We start from the raw sequence: 23,014 nt of genomic DNA, 5'->3' as shown, positions 1-23,014 counted from the left end.
AACAAAATTAAATTAGCAATCGCAACTAAGACCAGTAGTTTTGAATTCACAAAGAACTGTTCAACATAATGAAAAGATACATGGTATACACCTATAAACTATGTGATAACTAGCTTATTTACCAAGCAACTACTATTTTCCTAGAGACATTAAATACCCAGCCCCCACCCTTGACTCATTTTGGGGCTTCTTTAAAAATATATAAAGAATAGAGATGGTAAATAATAAATTAATAAATGTGTGCATGTGTGTGTGTGCATGTGTGTTCTGGCTTCCTTGAATATATACAGAGAAAAATATGGATAAAAATTAAATAAATACATGTGTGTGTGTATGTGTTCTTGCTTCCTTTCTGAATATAGGTAGAGAAAAATCTACCTGGATAAAAAATATGTGTGGGGTGTGTGTGTGTGTTCTGGCTTCCTTGAATATATTTGTAGAGAAAAATCTTCATGGATAAATAACTAAATACGCGTGTGTGTGTGTGTGTGCTCATGCGGGTTCTGGCTTCCTTGAATATGTGTAGAGAAGAGTCTACATGAATAAATAACAATAACTTAATTAAACAATAAATATGTGTGTATTCTGACTTCCTTGAATATATATGGAGAAGAATCTAGTTGGATAAGTAATAAATAAGTGTGTGTGTGTTTCATGTGTGTTCTGGCTTCTTTGAGTATATGTAAAGAATGTAGGTGGATGAATAATAAACATTTAAATCAATAAATAAAGGTGTGGTCAATAAGTATGAATTTCTCTTAACATGCCAGACACTAAGGTAGCTTTGGGGGACACAATCTGGGCACAGACCTTGCACTGAGATGCCTACTGTGCTTGAAGGATAAGTACCCAAGGATGCTCTAGCCAGGGTGCCCCAACTTTTTAGGCATAATAGTTACCCAAGTTATTTTTGACCAGGAACAATTTAACCATCATTTACTGCAAGAATCTTGCTTAATTTGTGGCATTAGATATTTTTTCTAGAATACACTAAATTTCTCAAGTATTTGTTTTTATTAGTGTTTAAATGAGAATTAGAAAGGACCAAGAGAAAGAGAGCCTAGATGGCTCTTTTCCTCCCAAATTAATCTAAGAAACCTTTTCAGCACACAGTAAACCTCCTCCCTAATTCTATTCCCAGATAATCACTAGAGATGGATGATACACATACATCAGAAATCTTGCTTCCTGGAACTCAGGGTAATTTACAGAATAACATTTTGATCTAAGACAATAGCTATTATTAATTATTAATTACTCTGAAAGATCATTGATTATTATTTTTTTGTCTTATACTATTTTGTCTTATTACTATTGTCTTGTAGTCCAAACATAAGACAGCAGCTGGATTAAAATGATCAGTTATAGAACTTTGTATCATTGACTAGTTCTTTTCAAGCAGTCCATGTCACAAACCAAGAATGAAACAGGTGCAAGTTTTACCTAGAGACAGACACTCATGAAAGTTTATAATGGATAAAATTCTTTTCAAAAATAACAAAAAAATTTTTTATATTCTAAGAGCTTTCAACATTATTGAAGGAAACTGATGTTAGAATAAGTCTAATAAAAAACACAGCATCTTACCTTCTAAGCCTAACCAAACTTTGGGACTAGGTATTGTTCATTTCTGTAACTTTGAATCACCTGAGCACTACCACCCCAATTTTAATCACTGCCTGCAGTTCTTAGGACTAATCACAAATAGGGTAAAAGCATTTCGATAGTTTTAGGACCACAGAATCTGTATATCGAATTACCAATTTTGTGTCAATACAACACTGAAATAATGCCCAATTCTGAGAAAAAGGACCCCTTGAACACTCTTGTGCAAAGGTAAACTGATGCAGCCACTGTGGAAAACAGTATAGAATTTTCTTAAAAAAAACTCAAAATAGAGCTACCAGAGACTCAGTGATTCTACTCCTGGGTATATATCTGAAAAAAACAGAAACACTTATTTGTAGATACATGCATCTCAATGTTCATAGCAGCATTATTTACAATTGCCAAGATTTGGAAGTAGCCCATGTGTCCATCAACAGATGAATGGATAAAGATGTGGTATATATATATACACATATATATAACTCAGTTATTAAGTAAAATAAAATTTTGCCATTTGCAATGACATGGATTGACTTGCAGGGTATTATGCTAAGTGAAATCAGTCAGAGAAAAGACAAATACTGAATGATGTCACGTATATGTGGATTCTAAAATGTGAAACTAATGAATATAACAAAAACAGAAAAAGACTCAAAGATATAAAGAATGAACGAGTGGTTCCCGGTGGGAAAGGGGAAAGTTAAAGATAGGAGCTGGGCATTAACAACTTAGTGACCAGAGATGTATGTCTTTTGTTACCTGAATGTTATTGACCAGACACATTTCAATATTCACTTTAATAACAAATGGCCAGCCATAGGCATTAGTTTCTGCAAAAATCCCCAATCAGTAACGTTTTAAGAGCTAATAAATAAGCAACAGGGATATATTGCACAGCAGAGTTCTCCTACTGAGAACTTCTCTACCACCCACATGCCCCCTCCCCCCGAATCCGGGCAAAAAAAGAGCATTAACTTCTGCAAATGTGATGGGAAAAAGCTTAAAAAGTGCTTCTTATCTGGGAATAACGGGTATCTTTCCTGAAGGACCCAGAGATAAAAAGTGAGACAATCTGCTGACCTTCCTGAAATGGTGAAATAAGGAAAGGTTCGCTGTGGTCCAGTTAATTTAAACCTGAAGTTACATGTTCTTTGTTCTTTTCTCCATGTCCATTTGTGATCACCTGGGGATCAGATTTGACATTTGTGACTTACTCCAGCCCAGGAGGTCACGATGGATTTTCATTTTCCATGAAGTAGAATTTGCACATTATTTAACTCTTCTAACTGGGGTTAGCTGTAGGCTAGAGAACATTCAAGTTGGGACTGTCCCAACTATTGCACAATTCTTTAATGAATTGGCTTCCCAACTGGCCTGTGGCCAGCTCCCATTAGCAACCCTGCCGACTCAACACTTTGCATTCCTTTGCGCTTTCTAGCATTCATCCTGCTAGCTACTTTATATTTTTAAGAAATTCCTCAAGTTTTCAGTATCATTAGAACATCCTGCTTTGTTTCCAGTGCTGTAATAGATTGGTTGCTTTTCGTGTATCATTCCTGTTTTTCAGGGTGATCTTAGAGATGAAGGAAAATAAAGTCTGTCATCTTGGTGTGAAGGGCACATTTTTTTTTCCACTTCACAATGGGTAAATAAACCAATGGGTAAAATCAGAATGAACAGGCTAACTTAGACTAAATAGGCATTGGTCTGATTTGAAATTCAGCTTTTTATCAGTATTTTTGGAATTTGTGCTTGTGCCAAGAATAATGGACATGAACATCTTTATTACTTTTAAAATGCTAAGTATTATTTGATGTTTATACAGTTTGATGTTTGTACAGTCATTTCAGTACTCCAGAGAAATTTTTTTCTTAATTCTTTTCTGAATCACATCTATGTCCATTAACATAAAAAACATTAACATAAATAGATTTTTATATGAGGAATAACCATTTATTATGGTTATTTTGGAAGGTGAAATTTTGACTGACATTATTTTTGTTTCTAAATGTATTTTCTACAACAAACACACATGTAATTAAAAGGGGGACATTTGTTTTCTTTCAGTTTGCTAGACAAATGTTATACCATACCCACCGCTACATAAAAAAAGTAATTACATTTTTGAGCAGTAAATTTTAGGTATGGAAAATCTAAGGCATGAACAGTCTTATATATTCTGGTTGCACAGAGATCTTTTTGTGAAGTTTAAAACTTCATGCGTTATTTCTTTTCTACTTTTTCCTGCCAGCTGCTGACCTTCAAATTAACATTATTATTGAGATGACTCCTGAGAGTCAGTGTGAAATAGACATTTTGCCGCTGGAAGTTCCTAGATTGCTTAGTACTACTTGGCAGTATTGTATAAAGGAAGAACAAAGTTATAAAAACCAAGATTAGACATTAGCTCTGTCAGCACACCTTAAAAGAACTATAATTTTGTTAAGAATGTGTAACATAAGAGTCAGTGTTAACTATTTTATTCAACAATAACATTTATTATGCAGAAGAAATAATGTGTTACTAGCATTAGAAGATGAAATCTCTTCTAAGGTAACCTGGCAAATACATCTTTTAAAAAAACTATTTATTTATTTATTTATTTGACTTTGCCGGATCTCAGTTGTGGCTTGCGGGATTTTTCGCTGTGGCATGCTAACTCTTAGTTGCGGCCTTTGGGATCTAGTTCCCTGGACTGGGGATTGAACCCGGGTTCCCTGCATCAGGATGGAGTCTTAGCCACTGGACCACCAGCAAAGTCCCAAGATAACATCTTTTAAAATAAAAAATGTTTTCTATATCCCTTAACTGTTTATTATATGATTATTATTAATCAGAAATAATTTCCTCCTTGTTATCATTTAAGTCAATGGCACCCCACTCCAGTACTCTTGACTGGAAAATCCCATGGATGGAGGAGCCTGGTAGGCTGCAGTCCATGGGGTCGCAAAGGGTCGGACACGACTGCGCGACTTCACTTTCACTTCTCACTTTCATGCCTTGGAGAAGGAAATGGCAACCCACTCCAGTGTTCTTGCCTGGAGAATCCCAGGGACAGGGGAGCCTGGTGGGCTGATGTCTATGGGGTCGCACAGAGTCGGACACGACTGAAGCGACTTAGCAGCAGCAGCAGCATCATTTAAGTAGCTTGTAAAGAGTCCTTTTCACATTAACATAGAAATATACAACGTGGATCAATGTACGTTCCTTACAAAAATTTGGTGGCATCTATATTATTAGTAGGTAATAAAGAATACACATTTTTGTACCTAAAAATAATAATAGAACATGGAAGCTAGGAGTTTATGTGTTTTTCCAGAAGTTAAGTAAATAGCTGAGCTATTATATAATGATCAGTTCAACTCCCAATTTATCACTACTTTCCTGTGAGTCCTGGGAAATCCCTATTTTGTATCACTGTTGGCAATACAATGACAAGTACAGTAACATTTGTAGCTATATGATATATTAATTTTGAGAAGCTATAGGTTACATTTATAAATTGGATGGTCTAGTGAAAAAAAAGTATTAAACTTGTGTTATCTTCAAAACCACCATGAGATAGCATTTCACACTTGTTAAAACAAGTACTATTAACAAAAAAAAGAAAACAGAAAATAACAAGTGTTGGCAAAATTGGAACCCTGATGCACTGTAGGTGGAAATGCAAAATGTTGTATATGCTATGGAAAACAGTGGCCTCAAAATATTGAAGATAGAATTAGCAAGCCCGCTGCTGGGTATATACCCAAAAGAATGGAAAGCAGAATCTTGAAGAAATATTTATACACCCATGTTTATAGTAGCATGATTGACAATAGTCGAGAGTTGAAAGCAATCCAAAAGTATGTGGAATATATAGAAAGGAATATGATTCAGTTTTGAAAAGGAAGGAGAGCGTGTCACAGACTACAACATACATGAATCTTGAGGACATCATGCTAAGTGAAATCAGCCAGTCACAAAAAGTCAAACACTGTACTATTAGACTTATTCAGTTCAGTTCAGTCACTCAGGCTGTCTGACTCTTTGTGACCCCATGGACTGCAGCATGCCAGGCCTCCCTGTCCATCACCAATTCCCGGAGCTTACTCAAACTCATGTCCATCAAGTTGGTGATGCCATCCAACCATCTCATCCTCTGGCATCCCCTTCTCCTTCTGCCTTCAACCTTTCCCAGCATCAGGGTCTTTTCCAATGAGTCAGTTCTTCACATTAGGTCGCCAAAGTATTGGCGTTTTAGCTTCAGCTTCAGTCCTTCCAATGAATTTTCAGGACTGATTTCCTTTATGATTGACTTATATGAGTTATATGATTACACTTATATGTGTTATCTATAGTATCCAAACTTATTGAACAGTAGAAGAGTTGTTACCAGGGGCTGGAATAGAGGGAGAAATGGGGAATTGTTACTTAATGAAAATGTTCTGTAGAGGCATTTCACAACAGTGTGAATATATTTAACCTTAGTGAACTATACAGTTAAAATAAAAGCTAATATGGCAAATATTATGTTTTTTTTTACCACAAATAAAAATAGAAAAAAGTATATAAATCTGTCTGGATAGGATTAACTTTATGACTTTATAAGAAGGCAGCTATAGGAATGGAGAACTCAATAAAGGATTCTCTCTCTCTAATCTCTCTTTATGCTTTAAATGCCTCCCTTAGAACATCATTCATGGGTTATAGCATATTCATTATCGTGAGTAAATAGCTAACATAATGACCCATAGTCAAGTATTTACATTTTAAGAACATTTATATCAGATTGTTAAGAGTAAGCTTTGATAGAATAGGGCTTCCCTTATGGCTCAGCTGGTAAAGAATCTGCCTGCAACGCGGGAGACCTGGGTTTGATCCCTAGGTTGGGAAGGTCCCCTCAAGAAGGGAAAGGCTACCCACTCCAGTATTCTGGCCTAGAGAATTCCATGGACTGTATAGTCCATGGGGTAGCAAAGAGTGAGACACAACTGAGCGACTTTCACTTGATAGAATAAGGGAGGAAAAAGAGCAGAAGGGAAGGTGTCCTTGGAGAAGGAGGAGTCACAGCCCGGTGAAGACTAGCTGTTTACCAAAAACTTCGCCTATTAACTCCACCTCAGACCTGCAGAAAAATGTTCCCTTCCTATTTCCTGTTGCCCTGGGGAAAGATTCTGTTACCATAGTAAAGGGATCCTCTCTGCGTAACCTATGCATGCCTTTCTAGGGGCACACAAAAGAGACATTGTGACGGAATGACTTTCACAGCTCTTCGCCTCTACTGCATTGGCGCTCTGTTTTAAGCAGCATTTTCCCTGTTTTTGAAATTAAATCCCATATCGATTGTTTCTCCTCATTTTCACATCTTCCTTTAGTTCAGCTGTAGAACAATACATTATGATCCTTCCAAGGGAACCAGAAGTGGCAATTCATTTTAAGATCCATTCCAACACAGATCTCCCAGCCTTGTGCTGTGGGACTGTCTTCTGGAAGAAACTTCATTTTTCATTTTGCAATTTCTACATATATGAATACTACTTCCCCCCCCACCCACCAAAAAAAAAATGGTTACCATGGAAACCGGGGAGTTAGTAACTTGGAAACTTTAAAAGAAGCGTTCAGCTGCTGTGGCCAAAGCCAGGATAATAAACATGCATTTACCGGGGGGAATACAGAACTTTCTGTCATAAAGTTGGCTACTTTTTCGGCCAGGTGCTCCATAACTCTTCTGCAAGTGTATTCCCAATACAGGAACAATATTTTCTGTATTACTGATGTAGGAAGATGTTTATTCTTTTGACATAGCAGTATGGTGGTTAGTGAAAAAAATTAATTAAAACGATTTATATTACCTTATGTGTGTACATCTTTCCCTTCTCTTCAGCCTAAAGCTTCAAAAGGGCAACCTTGAGGGTTTTATAGGTTTAAGTTTCCTTTATTTTTAGTTAAGAATTGAAGTGATTTATTACACAAAATTTGGATAGCAGAGTAAGTTACAAAGGTGAACAAAACCCATAAACTCATTCTCCTAACCCGCTCTAGTAAGTGATCTATGTTCTTCCAGTATTTTTTCTTAAGCATGTTTTTAACATAGTTGAGATTATTGAAGGCTTTCATTGCAATAAATTTTGTTTATCACCTAGATCTTGTACCATCAGATATTCAAATTGACAATAATCCATTCAGCTGTTTCCTATTTCTTAGGCTTGATAATAGGAAAGGGTTTGACTGTTGGTAATAGGGGATGGAGAGGGGGGCATTATCAATATGTAAAACTCCCTTTTCTAGTCTGAATATTAAATGCTTTAAGCTCTTCTTCCTCTAAAAAATGCTCCGAAAAATACTCTTTGTCCAAAATTGTTCTGTGGTCGTTCTTGTTGTTCTTGAAATATTTCTTCTGGTTGGCGCCCACATCAATCTCTATTCTTTCATATTCTTGTGGCAATATAAACAACATAAACTGTAGCCCAGAATTCACACATGGAGTCTGAATATACTAATTTAAGACTGAAAAAATATGCTAAGTAAGTCTTTGATCCTCAGTATGTCACTTGCAGACACTGCTGGGAATCTAGAAATCACATGTAGGGGCAGGTAGATAAAGAGTTTTCCTCACAAATAAATTCTGAAGCTGGAGAGATGCTGAACAATTAGCTAAGATGAGGGTGCCGAAAGTATTCTCAAAACAACCCTGTTTTTCCTGCAGTTTCTTTGCACACACAAAATGATAAAAATAATACTCTTTCAAAGGCCCAGAAGCCATCCCAGCACTTGCCTACAAGTCTCAAAGAATAGGAGGCTTTAACATCCCTGAAAGTCCCAAGCATAGTGAATTTGCCATTAGCAAAATATTTGAACTTCTGAGGACCAGAGGCTGGAGATAAAAGAAAGGTAATTTATCCTTAAGCTGAAACTACAAAGGCTATATATATATTTTATTTTCAGCTGCCAAACTACTACTATGTAAACATTGCTTAGAATGCCTCTTTAATCTAGATGCTCTATAAAGTGAATAAGATGTCAAAATACTCTTCTAAAACAAAGAATTCTAAAGTTCAGTAAAACTTAAAAACTGAGCAGTATTGGCCTACACCCTGCACAGTACTGCAAAAAATAAAAATATAAAATAAAATAAAGCTAGAAGTCATTAGCTGGAACCTGGGGCAAGTACATAGGAAGGTCAGTAATGTGACACGGTATAGGGGAATTAATCTTTGACAAAGGAGGCAAGAATAAACAACGGGGGAAAGTCAGTTTCTGCAGCAAGTGGTATTGGGAAAGCTGAATAGCCACATGTAAATCAAAGAAGTTAGCACACATTCTTACACCACATACAAAAATAAACTGAAAATATCTTGAAGACTTAAATACAGGACTTGAAACCATAAAACTCCTAAAAGAGCACATAGGCAAAACATTCTCTGACATAAATCATACCAGTGTTTTCTTAGGTCAGTCTCCCAAGGCAATAAAAGTAAAAGCAAAAATAGACAAATGGAATCTCATCAAACTTATATTTTGCACAGCAAAGGAAACCATAAATAAAATGAAAAGATAACCTATGGACTGGGAGAAAATATTTGCAAATAATGTGAAGGACAAGGGATTAATTTCCAAAAATATACAAACAGCTGATATATCTCAGTAACACACAAACAAAACAAAAAAATGGGCAGAATACCTAGACATTTCTCCAAAGAAGACATACAGATGGCCAATAGGCATGTGAAAAGATGCTTAACATTGCTAACTATTAGAGAAATGCAACTCAAAGCTACAATGAGGTGCCACCTCACATTAGTCTGAATGGCATAATAAATGCTGGAGAGGGTGTGGAGAGAAGGGAAACCCTCCCCTATACTGTTGGTAGGAATGTGAATTGGTGCAGCCACTAGCAAGATCAGTATGGAAGTTCCTTAAAAAGGAGTTACTATATGAAAGGAGTTGCTGTATGATCCAGCAATCCTACTCCTGGGCATATACCCAGACAAAATTATAATTGGAAAAGATACATGCAGCCCTATGTTCATAGCAGAACTATTTACAATAAGCGAGACTTGGAAACAACCTAAATGTTCATCAATGGATAAAGAAGATGTGGTGTGTGTGTCTGCATGTATATATACACACACAGTGGAATACTACTCAGCCATAAAAAAGAATGAAATAATGCCATTTGCAGCAACACAGATAAATCTAGATATCCTCATACCAAGTGAAGTGAATCAGAAATAGAAAGACAAATACTGTACGATATCACTTGCATGTGGAATCTAAAATATGACACACATGAATTTATCCATGAAAAAGAAACAGACTCACAGACAGAGAGAAAAGACTTTTGGTTGCCAAGGTGAAGGGAGGTCCAGGGACGGAAGAAGGGAGTTTGGGATTAACAGAAGAAAACTGTCAGAAGGGATAAACGACAAGGTCCTACTGTGTAGCATAGGAAACTACATTCAATATCCTGTAATAAATCATAAAAGAATATGAAAAAGAATACGTATGCATACTTGAATCACTTTGCTCTAATGTGATTTAGAGCAAAAAGCGATTTAGATCTAAAGCAAAAATTAACACAGCATTGTAAATTAACTATACTCAATAAAATAAATTTTTAAAAATAAATAGTCACTGAAAGGCACAAACTTTCCATTGTAAGACTAAGTCCGGGCATCCCATGTACAAAACAGCAATTATAGTCAATAATACTGCTTCATATACTTAATGTTTCCAAGAGAATAGATCTTAAATGTATACACCACAAAAAGAAATTGCTAATTATGTAACACGATGAAGAGTTAGCTAAGATGGTAATCATTTTCAATATATAAACATATCCAATCAACAAGTTCACCTTAATTGTACACAATGTTATATGTCAATTATATCTCAATTAAGTTGGAAAAACAGCAGCAGCGATAATAACAACAAACTCTTAGTCTCTGGCAAAAAGCCAGAAGCAAGTAATTGTGAACTGTTTGCTTTACTAACAGGAAAATGTATGCTTTAGTTTTCCTCTCCTAAGAAGGTTTACCTAAAAGTAGGTAAACTTAGATCCCCCCAGCAATTAATGTTCCTTTATTTACCCGATTTGAAATGACTATCCAGATAGTCAACAAATTCTCTTCAGTTTAGTTTAGTTAGGAAAGACCCTGAAGCTGGGAAAGATTGAAAGAAAAAGGAGAAGTGGGCAGCAGAGGATGAGACGGTTAGATAGCATCAATGACTCAGTGGACATGAATCTGAGCAAACTCCAGGAGATAGTGAAGGACAGGGAAGCCTAGCTTGCTGCAGTCCACGTGGTCACAAAGAGTCAGACACGACTTGGTGACTAAACAACAACGGTTGCAAGTTACCAAAATCTGAAGACTGCTTTAGACAGACATTCCTAAAGCATAATTATTTCTAAACAGTTTTAAAAGGTCTCCTTCTTTCCTCTTCACTCTTAGAGATCACATAGGAGTAAAGTTTCTGAGAGCCCAAGTAGATGATTTATATCTCAAAAGCACAAGAACAGAAATATCAATTCCTTCTAGAACACTAACTTCCTCTGATGGTATATGCAAAGTCCAGCTTTAAAATGATAAAAACAATTCCCACCTTGGCCATTTTCAGAGATTTTTTTTTCTAGGTTCTAAATAAGCCAATTCAGTTGAAAGAAATAGCAATACTACATATCATTCACTCACATTCATATGCCTCACTTTCAGAGGAACAGGAATCAGCATGCAAGTTAACCGATACCGATACCTCGACGGTTAACTGTGGCCTTTCTTAAGCAGAAAGCAGTTGCTAGCCTGCAACTGTGGCCACCACCTATTGTCTCTTTCTTTCCTGTAGAAATGGCAGCCAAACATCCCCACAGTAACCTTAGGAGGGTCTATGATTTCTCGGTACTCTCTCGGTGGCCCCCATTCATCAAGGACAGTTACCAAAAGGGCCCCACACACCAGCGGGTGGCCACGCCAGGGTTACACCTGCAACGTTTGGGCCCCACATGCTAGGTCCCTGCAACTTCCCATCCCCCATCTTTATTTCCCAACATCTGGTAGCTCTTAGGAGTTTCCTGGGTCTCCTGGCTGATTCTCTACTTGTTGTGCCGCACCCTGAGGCCTCCAAGGCCTTGCCCAAGAATAAGCCCGAAGGCAGTCACAGGGACATCAGTGGTTTAATGAACAGGGGAATCTTCATCTGAAGTAAGGTCCTGGAGTGAAACCCTGTCATGTGCAGACAGCAAGACTTGGCAGCAGTGTTTGCTGCCGGGGGCAGGGGGAGGTTATCTACCAGGGGAGGAAGTGAAATCAGATGGGCTCATAGGTTATCAAGGAAACAAGCCTTTGACAAGCATAGTGAAGAGTTCCGATGTAAAGCCAGAAATCATTAGCCAGGGCCTGGGGCAAGTATGTAGGAAAATCAGCTGGGTGAGTAGGGTGTAGGTGAAGCAGGCATTGGTTGAACAGGGCATGTACAAAGAGCAAGAGAACAGCCACCTCGGGAGTTCCCTGGTGGTCCCGTGCAATGGTTAGATGTGTTCACTGTTGTGGCTCCAGGTTCAACCCCTGGTCAAGAGAACATCTTGAGTGACTTGACCGGACAAGTAGCTACAGCATGTTTTAAATGGTACTTTGGGGCTTCCCTGGTGGCTAAGAGGTTAAAGTGTCTGCCTGGGATGCAGGAGACCTGGGTTCGATCCCTGGGTCGGGAAGATCCCCTGGAGAAGGAAAAGGCAACCCACTCCAGTACTCTTGCCTGGAGAATCCCATGGAGGGAGGAGCCTGGTAGGCTACAGTCCATGGGGTCGCAAACAGTCGGACATGACGGAGCGACTTCACATTCACTTTCACTTTCACTTCACTTTACCACTAATATCAGTTCAGTTCAGTTCAGTTCAGTCACTCAGTCGTGTCCAACTCTGAGACCCCTTGAATCGCAGCACACCAGGCCTCCATGTCCATCACAAACTCCTGGAGTCCACCCAAACCCATGTCTATCGAGTCGGTGATACCATCCAACCATCTCATCCTCTGTCATCCTCTTCTCCTCCTGCCCTCAGTCTTTCCCAGCATCAGGGTCTTTTCCAATGAGTCAGCTCTTCGCATCAGGTGGCCAGTGTATTGGAGTTTCAGCTTCAACATCAGTCCTTCCAATGAACACCCAGGACTGATCTCCTTTAGGATGGACTGGTTGGATCTCCTTGGAGTCCAAGGGACTCTCAAGAGTCTTCTCCAATACCACAGTTCAAAAGCATCAATTCTCCGGCGCTCAGCCTTCTTCACAGTCCAACTCTCACATCCATACATGACCACTGGAAAAACCATAGCCTTGACTAGACGGACCTTTGTTGACCAAGTAATGTCTCTGCTTTTTAATATGCTGTCTAGGTTGATCATAACTTTCCTTCCAAGGAGTAAATGTCTTTTAATTTCATGGCTGCAATCCCCATCTGCAGTGATTTTGGAGCCCCCAAAAATAAAGTCCGCCACTCTTTCCAGTTTCCCCATCTTTTTGCTATGAAGTGATATAAATCTTATGAATGTCGAGGTACAACTAGAATGTGTGTTTGTATCTATTCTTTTTATTGAGAATTATTTTATTATAAAATTGTGGGCTATTTTTTGCACTAACATAGATGTATTACTGGGTTTCTCTCATGGCTCAGTGGTAAAGAATCCGCCTGCCAATGCAGGAGATGCAGCTTCAATTCCTGGGGCGGAAAGATCCCCTGAAGAAGGGAATGGCAACCCATTCCAGTATTCTGGCCTGGGAAATCCCATGGACAGAGGAGCCTGGTGGGTTACAGTCAATGGGATTGCAAAAGAGTCAGACTTGACTTAGCGACTTAACAGCAAAATGTATTATTAGATTTTATTAAGAAAATTTTCTATAAAGTAGATAGCCCAACATTTTCTGTCTTATGAACTCTCCAAGTGTTAAATCATTTCCATTTTGTATGCTATACAATAAAAAAGTAAATTCAATAATTTTTACAAATATTTTATTTTACACATCAACAAAAATACAATATCAGTTCAGTCGCTGGTAGGCTACAGTCGCTCAGTTGTGTCTGACTCTTTGAGACCCCATGAATTGCAGCACGCCAGGCCTCCCTGGAGTTCACCCAGACTCACATCCATTGAGTCAGTGATGCCACCTAGCCATCTCATCCTCTGTCGTCCCCTTCTCCTCCTGCCCCCAATCCCTCCCAGCATCAGGGTCTTTTCCAGTGAGTCAACTCTTCACATGAGGTGGCCAAAGTATTGGAGTTTCAGCTTCAGCATCAGTCCTTCCAATGAACACCCAGGACTGATCTCCTTTAGGATGGACTGGTTGGATCTCCTTGCAGTCCAAGGGACTCTCAAGAGTCTTCTCCATCACCACAGTTCAAAAGCATCAATTCTCCGGTGCTCAGCTTTCTTCAAAGTCCAACTCTCACATCCATACATGACCACTGGAAAAACCATAGCCTTGACTAGATGGACTTTGTTGGCAAATATAATATAATATTTATTTAAAATAATAATTTTAATACTCAAAATATTTAAAATGTCAATATCTGATAATTTTTAAAATACATAAGGATAAATTTAGACCCTTTCCTATTGATTAAGAAACACAGGTGCTTAATTTTCTTGCATTAATTATGTAAGACAATGCTTACTATACTTAAAATAATATTTAATATGAAATAAGTTTTATTTTGGGACTGAATAGATGTTTAAAGATATATGAATGTGTAATTAAATGTTATACATCAGAAAAAGCAAAAATGACTTTGCAATTTTAACATAATCTTCAAAAAATCAACTGATTAGTTAATTTTTTTTAATTATAAGTCCAAAGCTGTGTTTTCAGGCAATTTCTGGAGATCTTTCCAAAATAAAATAATAACCTTGGGGTATAGTAATTATTGATATTTTTACAGCACATGGCTAACACATTATGTTTTCTCCTTTTAACATAAATTTTTTAAGTCCTTCTCTTGAAGAACTATTTAAGAGTACTATAGCTCCTGGATTTGATTAAAAATAGCTTTTTTATTATAACCCCTGAGGAAGCAGAACTGCCTACTTCTGAGTATGATTAAATTTATGAGATTGATTTATTACAGTGGCAAACTATATCAAAATTGAAACAGTAAACTTTTCCATTAGAGTACAATAGATTAAAAAATTTTAATATATAATATTTTAGGATTAGATTCCATTGTGGACAATGAAGGCATTAACAAACGTCCTGACTCTGTCAATTTTTTCTGCACAATGTACAGTCTCAGAATATTTTATATGAGTTACCTATTCATTTGATAATTCTCATGAATTCCTTATATGGTGATGAGTTAGTTCAGGACTATTAATATAAAGTATATCAAAGTAACCTAAAATATTTCTGGCATCTCTTTTTATAAGATAAATGTATAAATCATCGTGATTTTCCAGGGGCTCTTTGAGAAATGCCATAGATAATTTTAATTTTGAAAGACATATGATGCTCATTTTGGCAGCACCTAAACTAAAACGGGAATGATACAGAGATTAGCATGGCCCCAGAACAAGTATGACATTTAAATCTGTAACGTGTTCCATATTTTTCAGCAAATGTTGCCAGAAAAATTGACTATTCACATGCAAAGTAATGAAGTTGAACTCTTACCTTACACCATATACAAAAGATTAACTTAAAGTGAATCAGAGACCTAAACATCACAGCTAATACTAAAAAGACACTTGGGAGAAAACCCACTTAAGGTAGTTAAACTCAGAGGACAGAAAGTATAATGTTGGTTGCCAAAGACTGGAAGGAAGAAGGGATGGGGAGATATTGTTTAGTGGGTATAGAGTTCCAGTTGGGGAAGATGAAAATGTTCTGGTGACAGATGGTGGTCATGGTTGCACAATAATGTGGAGTGACTTTTTGTACTTGATGCTATTGAACTGTATACTTAAAAGTGATTAAGATGGTAAATTTTATGTTACATATATTCTGACACACACACAAAAAGACATCCTAAATGTTTAGTTTTTTTAATTTAGGATCAGTAATTCTTTAATAATCTTGAGGAAGCAAAATAAAGTTATCAAAAGGATTTGGTCATCTGATTGAGACAGAAGCACAATTACCTGTGAGCAGGGATGAGTATACATAAATCAAAGTAAAAACTATATTTTACAATAAAAATAGAAGGTAACAAAATAGTAAGGAAATTTAGCTGTTCCGAAGAAATGAATTTTTTTAATAATCAAGGACATAAAGTCAGCACAGATTACTAAGAACTTATACCTTGAACATTACCAAGAAAACTATGGATATTAGTCTTAGCAAACTTAGTGTTAGCAAACAGCTTAGGTAAGATTATGAAGAATGCTGTTCACCATACAAACAGTAAAGGTAGAGAAAGGACATTCTTAGTATCCATGCAAAAGACATAAAATTATGACAAAGTGTATCATGTTCACAGCTTATGAATAATCATATAAAACTTAGAAATAAAGCCAAGAGAGTACAGTGGATCATTAGAAAGATGGTAACGATAACCCTGTATGCGAGACAGCAAAAGAGACACAGATGTATAGAACAGTCTTTTGGACTCTGGGAGGGGGCGAGGGTGGGATGACTTGGGAGAATGGCATTGAAACATGTATAATACCATATGTGAAATGAATCGCCAGTCCAGGTTCAATGCATGATACAAGGTGCTCGGGGCTGGCGCACTGGGATGACCCAGAGGGATGGGATGGGGAGGGAGGTGGGAGGGGGATTCAGGATGGGGAACACCCGTGGAGGATTCATGTCAATGTATGGCAAAAACCACTATAATATTGTAAAGTAATTAGCCTCCAGTTAGAATAAACAGATTTATATTTTTTTTAAAAAGCACACACACACAAAAAAAAACATCTGAGTATTATTTTTAAGAAAATGAAACTGGCATTTTGACCTATATTTGACCATTCTCTTTCCTATTTTACTAGAGCTCAGACAATGTAAAATTCATGTGATATTGTAGATTTTTATGTGATAGAAAAGTTAACTTCCAGAATTATATTGGGGGGGTTTTTTGTTCATTTTTTTCCTGTGAAGTAACAAGTTTTGCATCTCACCTAAAACCTTACTCTTATATTGGTGCCTATAAATAATTCCTCAAAACGTTTTTGAATTAGCTTTACCATCTTACTTGCTAATGTTAGGAGAGAATTCTCATGGGTGTCTCACATTTGTGTGTGTCTTATGAGCAGGGGTACTAACTGCCTTTGTACAGGATTATCTTTTAAAGAATGTTTGTATAGTAACAGCCTTGGAACACAGTATTTGTGTCCAGAGAAATGTGCGGGTTTGCTTAGAGTCTTGGAACATAGAGATAGGTGCTCCTGAGTCGGATGGGAGTCAGGCAAGTTAGCATGCACTACCTAAGCTCAGAGTTTCTCTCCTGAAAGGCACCCTTGTGGAGGTATCACCTGGCCTTCTTCATATCATTGTGCGGAAATTGTGGTTTGAAAAACTGGCACCAAATATGCTTATGTTCATACAGCTTGCTGTGCTGTGAGTAATACACTTCTTCTTGCCTCTGACCCAAACATCTTGTGTCTTCTGCTGGCAACCATGAATCCTTGGCAGGCAGCCTTTCAGCTTGTAACTAGGGTAAAATCTCCAACCCTTCACAGTACTTGATAGTCTCTTCACTTTTTAAAAAATAAGCAAAATACGTGTTCATTCTGTATTGATAAGAGAGCTTTGTTTCAATTATTTGAAAAATGTACTTCACATGATGATCGATCCTCCCCTGAGATACCCGAGCGGCCTAACCTGCGGGTTCAGCAGAACAGCATTGTGCAAGAACTGAACTTAACGTGTCCTTAAGCTGAGGCATGTCTTTCCTTGACCCCTGCAGGGGTTCCAATCAACTGTAGAAACTTAACCTTTGTTGACTCACTGTCTCCAGCTTTTTCCTTTCTTTCCCCTCTCCTGACTTTTGTTTTCTTTCTTGGTTAAGTGTGTGAGTTGGTCTATGCTTTGTCTAACTGAGTGTTTGGGCTAAGTTGCTTTCCACAGTCAACTGGAGTCAGTTGAGCATCTGATGTGTATATAATTTGATTTGTGTGTGGCTGATCAATGTTTCCTGATTGATTGCAACAATTTCTGATAATCTCTTTGAACTGTCCTGACATTTAGTAATCTTTGTGAGGGTGATGGAGATCTCTTCTTTGTCAGGTGAGAGATAACAGAGAATCTGGTTTGTTTTCCTTTTTGACTGTTTGTGAACCCATATCAACTAAGAAAATATTTCTGTGTCCATTGGAAAGGAAAAAGAACTGGGGAGTTTTTGTGCTCTGTGTTTACATTTACCCGTAGCTGAGGTTGGAGAAGTAGAACTGCAAACTTTTTCTGTGGTTTTTGTGACTGAGAAAGTCTTTAGCTCCTTCAGGGTGATTTCAAATATTTTCCTATCTCCAGAGGGTATTAGTAAATTGGACTCCAAAGTCTTACAAAAGCAGAGTTCTGTTCTGATTGTTTTATATAAGTTAATAAGTTAGTAAATACATATAATATTCCCAGAATTTCTAGAAGTTAAATAAACTAAATTTTAATATTATATATAGGTTAGTCTTTAAAAACTGCATTTCTAAAGAAACTTAGTTCGGAAGCATTTTTATATAAGAATCTAAAATCTAAATAAAATAAAATCTACATTATGAAGATAAAATTTTGGACAAATCAGACTAGATTTGTAATTTTGGTTTAAACTAGAGTTTCTTCAGTTTGGCACTGTTGACATTTTAGGCCACATAATAAGAGTTTAAAAGATTAATGTTCATTTAAACATACTTTAGTATTTTTTTTAATCCTAAAAATACTTGTGGAAACAAAGATAACTTACTGGATCATGGAACTGATGTAAGAAATCTTAGACATTTATATCATGAAAAATTAAACTCATCTTGTATTTAACTAAAATATTTTGCTAAACATTTTACAAGTTGATAAAATTAGCAAGAAGACGTTATGTTGATTTTAAGCTACAATTAAAATCCTCTAATTTGTCCAAAGAACTATCTTTTTAAGAAGAATATCTTCCTGGTTTTTTATATATAAGTAAATCTCTGTAATAATCTCAAAAATTTTAATGACTGTGAAATTTTGCCAAAACTTCTCAATTTTGAGTTTTTCTTTCTAGCTGGGAACCACATGCATTGCTTAAAATCACAGTTAACTTTTCTTTTGAGTTTCACTCTTGGCAAGGAAAAACATACAAAAGAAGCACAAACAATATAATATTTCCTCCATCCCCATTATATTTTGGAAACTTTAAACATTATATCTGCATTAGATACTATAGAATTTACACATCATGACTGAGCAAAGTTCATGAACAAATTAACTTCCAAATTTCCAAAGAGAAGGGGAAAAGAAAAGGAAAGAAGAAATAAGAGAAAGTCAGCTTAAGACGGATATAGAATTATCAATAAAAGACTAATTACCTAACCTCTGCAAGGAAGGGAAAGGGGTCAGATGAAAAGGCTAATTATCTAACTTCTGCAAGGAAGGGAAAGGGGTCAGATGAAGGAAACTCTATTTATACAAAAATACACACAAGATTAATAAAGCATTACAGTTATCTGAATAATAACTAAGGTTTTTAGCAAAACCTTATGATTAAAAAACTGGTACTCAGAAGATCCCTTGGAGGAGGGCATGGCAACCCACTCCAGTATTCTTGCCTGGAGCATCCCATGGACAGAGGAGACTGGTAGGCTTCTGTCAATGGGGTCGCACAGAGTCGGACACGACTGAAGTGATTTAGCAGTTATCCAAATGAGCAAAGTATATACCTGAACAAAATTGGTTTGCAGAAATTCACAGAACAAACAGTAAAATGTACTGATTTACAGTCTTATCTCCTTGGGGCATGAGCTTCCTAGATGGCACAGTGGTAAAGAATCTGCCTGCCAATGCAGGAGATACAAGACATGGGCTCGATCCCTGGGTCAGGAAGATCCCCTGGGGTAGGAAATGGCTACCCACTCCAGTATCCTTGCTTGGAAATTTTCATGGACAGAGGAGTCTGGCAGGCTACAGTCACAAAGAGTCAGACGTGACTTGGTGACTGAGCATGTATGCATGCCATGGGTCAGAGTTCTCTAGAACAAATGGTTGTGTCATGATAGCATAGGTGGTCTGAGTTCTCAGAATCTTTCTGTTCTGTGACCCCTACTATGGCTTGCCTAGTGGCATACGTGGAAAGTATCGTTGCTTTCAGATGATTTCCCTTATAAAAATCAGTAAATATCTTTCATAGGAATACTTTTCTTTTCTTTTCTCAAAATATACCCTTTCTTTAGAGTGGTATTATCTTTTCATTGATCTGGTAATGTTTCTTTTTTCCATTTTCTTGCAAATAAGTTACTAGTTAATAGCATGCATGCATGCTAAGTTGCTGTGCTAAGTTGCTTCAGTCGTGGCCAACTCTTTGCAACTGGAGAATACTGGAGTGCGTAGCCATTCCTTTCTCCATGGGATCGTCCCAACTCACGGATCCAACCCCCATCTCTTGCGTCTCCTGCACTGACAGGCAGATTCTTTACCACTAGTGCCACCTGGGAAGCCCAGTTGTTAATAGGTTAGAGTTAGAAGTTTTGACAGGGTTTAGATCTCAGATTATTTCCAGCTTCCTGGGCACACTGGGCTCTCCTTCCTTAATCTGCTCCCATTTATAGCTAGCAAGCATTCATCAAACTTCTAAGGACAGTAACAATTTTTTCTGACTTTAATATTTTGCAATTATTTCCCTAAAAATCTAGGTTGAGAAAAACTAACAGTTTGACCGTATGGCCCTTTTGTAAAGCAAACAAGTCAGACATTTTCATTCTAACATGACCAGTAAAATAAAAAATAAGATTACAGATGACAGAATCTGTCCACTGTGATACGACCACTGGTCACTTTGTAATACAACTGCTTCATTGTTTTGGATTACAGTAAAAATGTTTTCCTCCATTGTAATGAAGTGAAGTAGCCTGAGATACATATGTTACTGCTTGGATTTATTAAAACAGAGAATTAAAACCTAAATTTTAATATTGCTTGATATTATAAACATTTCTAGAAACCATCCAAACGAGCTTTTTAATTCGAGTCAGATTAAGAGGGAGACAGAAACAGACAATACAGATACCAAAGGAAAACGACCACACTGCGTGTCCAAGTGTCAAGAGGAAGATTTTAAAAGTCAAAAGTGCAAAAACTAAAAAAGCTATGGGGATGCCTGGAGGGTAATTAGATATTTTCTAACATGTATAACAATTTGAGCTCTAGAAGATAGAAAGAATATGAAAAGAATGCAAGATATGGTCATGTCCAAGGTTTTTTGAAGATAAACAGGAAGCTATTTAAGTATGTCAGGGCACAAAGAAGTGAAAAGCCAAATAATATGATGAAGCAAGAAGCAACAATCAGTGGGGGCCCCACACTCCTTTTGGAAGACAAAAGTAGGCATCTTCTGATTAATGTCAGTAAACTGTTCCTGACAATCAGCACTTACACACAAAATTGTTACCAGAAGCCTGTGTCCCAATTATTTTAAACAGGAACACATTTAATATGTTAACCATCAACTCAGTGCCTCCAACGAGTGTCTTAAAATACAGAAAACAGTTGCATATGAGTAACAGACTCTAACATTAGTCTGTTACTAACTAGTCTGTCTCTAACATTAGGATGTGAAATTATTATAATTAAATGTGTTGTGTGCAATAATGCTGCTATGCCTTCTTTTTTTTTTAACACTATGGGCATCATAAGAATCACAATAAAAAAGATTTTCTATTGGCATTATGTTATGCTTGTCAAGGCTTCTACTCTGATTCTGTCATTCTGTCAATTGTATTTGGATCACGAGTCGAAACTTTTCCCTCTCATCATTTTGATTTAAAAAATATTGCATTGAGCTTTGGGAATGAAAATATACATTTGATCCCATATAAACACCAGCCTAAAATATTGTTTTGAGAAATAAACATGTTTTATGAAGTTAGGGGCAGTAAAATCTAAGAGGCATCCTAGTGGGAAAACCTTAATTGTGGAGTGAATCGGCAATTTATGCCTATATTTAAAAAATTGTGACTTATTTGAGGCTTAAATCTGTAAATTATGTGAAATTTCTCCATCCCCTTTTGAAAGGTACAGTGATTATAACTAAGACTTAGTTTGAGCCCCCACACCATTGTCATAAAGAATCATGCTAGGGACTTCCCTGGTTGGTCCAGGGGCTGAGACTCCACACTCCCAATGCAGGGTGCCTGGGTTCGATCCCTGGAGGGGGAACTAGATCCCACATGCCACACTAAGAGCTTGCACGCCACAACTAATAATCTCATAGGCTGCAACTAAGACCTGGCACAGCCAAACAATATTTTTTAAAGGTCATTCTAGAATTTTGCTTAAATGGGAAGAAAACTCTGATACACTACCATAAGGATGAATCGGAGAATATTAGGCTAAGTGAGATAGCCAAACAGAAAGAGACAAACACTGTAAGATGCCCCGTATATGAGGCATCTGGAGTGGCCAAATTCATGGAGAGAAAAAGCAGAATGGTGGTTGCCAGGATCTGCAGGGAAGGGAGAAATGGGGAGTTGTTGTTATTTTTTTTTTAAATGGATATAGAGTTTCAGGTTTTTCCAAATGGAAACTTCTGGAGATTGGTTGCCCAACAAAATGAATATACTCAACATTACTGAAATGTAAACATATGGTGCAAATGGTAAAGATGGTAAACTTCATGCTATGCTTTTTTTTTTTTTTTTACAAAAAGAAAAAAAGGCGGCGGGAGAGAATTATTCTAGATGCTCACCTTACTCAGAAACCATCTCTAAATGTTCTTGGTATGACATATTATATCTTTAGTGATTAAGCATCTTTTTGCCCAGGAAGAATCAGGAGTATGTATAAAAATCTAAAGATAATAAAATCCATAGTGTCAATATTTTGCACTGAGGAATCTTGCATGTTTGCCTCTGTGGTGGTTTAGTCACTAAGTTTTGTCCAACACTTGTGACCCCATGTACTTGTGAGCCTGCCAGGCTCCTCTGCCCATGGGGTTTCCCAGGCAAGTATACTAGAGTGGGTTGCCATTCCCTCCTCTAGGGGATCTTCCCAACCCAAGGATTGAACCCAGGTCTCCTGCATTGCAGGCAGATTCTTTACCCACTGAGCCACCAGGCAAGTCCTATTTGCCTCTGTATTTTCTTATTTATTTGTATTAATACCCTTGTAATTCCATTTGCTAAAGTGTACTTGTGTAATTGATTTAGGTTTGTGGTATTAAATTCAGTTCTTACTAAGTTTATGTACATTCTTTAAAAATTTAAGATAACTGAATGAGATTAAGAAGAGTTAAGTAGCCAGGAAGGCTGTACTTAAGCTAGGC

At 37.1% G+C, this 23,014-nt stretch overlaps 1 protein-coding gene and 1 non-coding gene across 2 annotated transcripts in view; one reads left to right on the top strand and one right to left on the bottom strand.

Moving 5' to 3' along the window:
• Window positions 1-23,014, bottom strand: part of SGCE (sarcoglycan epsilon) — a 185,920-nt gene that overhangs the window by 86,336 nt on the left and 76,570 nt on the right. The window lies entirely within an intron of this gene.
• On the top strand, window positions 15,079-15,182 carry LOC147374652 (U6 spliceosomal RNA). The gene has a single exon (XR_015163347.1). It is a non-coding gene; the product is annotated as a U6 spliceosomal RNA (small nuclear RNA).

The sequence above is a fragment of the Bos grunniens genome, chromosome 4 (genome assembly GCF_055505025.1).
Source record: "Bos grunniens cultivar Pamir isolate PY7600 chromosome 4, Bosgru_T2T1.0, whole genome shotgun sequence".
Classification (NCBI taxonomy): Eukaryota; Metazoa; Chordata; class Mammalia; order Artiodactyla; family Bovidae; genus Bos; species Bos grunniens.
The sequence above is the reverse complement of the archived record's forward strand: the minus strand, read 5'-3'. Positions and strand labels throughout refer to the sequence as shown.